General features: G+C 34.9%; 1 protein-coding gene across 1 annotated transcript in view; it reads right to left on the reverse strand.

Annotated features, from left to right (window-relative positions):
* Positions 1–1,537: 1,537 nt before the first annotated feature.
* LOC122093650 (eukaryotic translation initiation factor 3 subunit D-like) overlaps positions 1,538–2,624 on the reverse strand; it is a 10,506-nt gene continuing 9,419 nt past the window's right edge. Inside the window, exon 2 of the mRNA XM_042664012.1 lies at positions 1,538–1,805. The gene's annotated coding sequence lies outside the window, so the exon portion shown is untranslated. The remainder of the gene's footprint in view (positions 1,806–2,624) is intronic.

The raw sequence follows: 2,624 nt of genomic DNA on the forward strand, positions 1-2,624 counted from the left end.
CTTTGACATTTTATATGACATTAGGTTTGTTGAACACAATGGCCACTTAATTGATCTTCTCTCTCTCTTGAACTTCGACTGACCTGATTCTTTGCCAATGTAAAGGTACTCGAAGGGCTACATTTCTCAAGATATCACATTCAAATCAATTTCATTTTATGGACCCTAAAATTGACCTATAAACTGATACATTTGTTGAAAAGCATTTCTAAAGCAACAAATCCTAATTCCAATTGAACATGCATAACTCCAAGAGTGAGTTGGCTAAGTTGATAACAATGAACAATATCATAGCTAAGCCACATTGCTTAACAAGACCTTAGACATGTTTTTTTTGTTATGGTAAATGAATTTAGAATTTATGGGGGACGATATTGAATGATATATCTTATAACTTATAATAAGATTGGAATATATACATTAATGTTGGATATAATTGTTTTGAATGCTAAATGAAAATTTTAAAAACAATAAAATGCAAACACTCATGTAATAATTCCACAACTCATATGAGTATTCTTTATATTATTATTATTTTTTAAAATCTACACATTTCAAACCCATACTGTCCATCCATTTCCAAATTTTTTTTCAGTAATGGTCAAGGGTGCCAAGTTGTACCCGTCAAACACAAATTCTTGAAATTCAACATAGACCAACCACACAAAAGAGAAAATGGGAAGGTTGATGTGTGACGTGTGAACACGGCCATCAAGAAGCATATAACACAGGCGCAGGGGTTAAGTGTCTTCCACTACAAACTGTTACCCGGATTGCATGAACCGGGCTTATAGTAAAAGAAATCGAATAATTCTCTTCCCCTTTAATTCACAAATACCCTCTTAAGTTTTACTATTTTACAAAATACACGTAGGCACAGCTTGTTAACATTCCATTTTTACTGTTTCTACGTTTTCTTGTTCCAAAACAGAAATAGCATATAAAACATTTGATAAAATTATTCTGTTTCACCCGTTTTTATAAACATAAATCAAAATTTATGCCTACATATAATTCTAGGAACAACTTTAACGAAACAAGTTAGTCATTTCTAGAAATGAATTTGAGAAAAAACAAAAAAAAAGACTATTGTGCCCAATATATCTTTCAACCATTTAAACCTAAAAAGATAACCGAACCCTCTCTTCCTTTTGGGCATCCAATGATACTATTGGGTTTTTTAGTGACATTATGTCTACAAAAAACATTTTGAGAGACAGGTTTATCAAACACCAAAAATTCATTTTTATTTCCGAAAACATGAAAAACTATTTCTACTATTTCTAGACACAAACAGCAAAAACATTATCAAACGGAGCCTTATAAATTCCAATTTTTTGACCACGGGCCCAGGTAGAAGTGAGGCAGTTGGTTACCCAATCCATTCTAGGTTTTATGGCAACCTTGGAAGCAAACCCATCAAACAACCAACCCCTCTTTCCTAAAACAAGTTAAAGCCTTTACCTAAATGCAGCATTTAGTTTTACTGGAATGACCTGACTACCATGCTTCAGGATGATGCATCACTACAGTATTCTTTAGAGAACCTCACATTATCTTCTAATAATCTGAATTAAACAGCCATGCTAACAATCTTTCTATTGTGGCTTTCTATAAATGTTCCATCTTTAATCCAGTACACAAACTCAACAAAGATAAGCAAAATTAATGAAGTCATCTTCCTCGAGTTCTACCACAAACAAAAATATGGAGTTGCTCACGCTTACGAACAGTAGAGTTGAATTGATAAATTCAAATTCACGATCTCCTCAATTGTTCCCACAATCTTTCAGTATCCTCCGATCCTGAATTGCAAAAGCCAGAACAAAACAGTTACCCATAGGAAGAAGAAACATGATGTGAAGTGGCAAGTAAAAGAGAAAATTTCAGAATGTAGAGCATGGGAGATCAGAGAAGTCAGATCAAAATTTAGTTCGTGAAATATTACAGATTCAGCCGCATCACAGCATCAGAACACATTAAGCAAAAGTTATATATAGAAGATCAAAGAGGAAAGCAAATCACATGCACAAGTGCTGCACGATCCAAGGGAGCCTCCGCAATGGAGCCTTACCAGGCTCCCATCACGGTTGTCCATTCCCAATGGCAATAATGAGTTGATCATTACATGGAAATGAAAGAACTGGAATTTAAACAAGAAGCCACCTCCACAATTCTTCTACATAGGTATGAGACCCATATGACCAGTAAAAACAATTAAAGATTCCACAAACAAAAACTCCAACATAAGATTCCCTCTTCCCTTCGACGTGTGCAACTAGACCACTGTCATGTGATAAAATACATCGGGAGAAGGCAAGAAATTTCTATTTTCAGCAAATACTTTCCTATTATAATATGAAACTTACGTCTCACAACCCTCTCTCTGAATGAGAAAATGACCATCTCTTTTACTATAATCTATCCAAGAAACTTCATATTCTTCAATAGATATCTTCCTAAGAAAGGGAAAGGACTGAAAAGACTAAAGGTCACATTAAATCTGCCCACACAACAATTCTGCCAGCTTTTCTACTTTTTCTTCCAAGAGCAGGATAACCCCAAGGGGTTGTGGGTTTTTTTCCTACTAGTTGAGGCCCTACCTTTACCACCCCCATGGGGAT

This window comes from Macadamia integrifolia, chromosome 11, assembly GCF_013358625.1.
Source record: "Macadamia integrifolia cultivar HAES 741 chromosome 11, SCU_Mint_v3, whole genome shotgun sequence".
Taxonomy (NCBI): domain Eukaryota; kingdom Viridiplantae; phylum Streptophyta; class Magnoliopsida; order Proteales; family Proteaceae; genus Macadamia; species Macadamia integrifolia.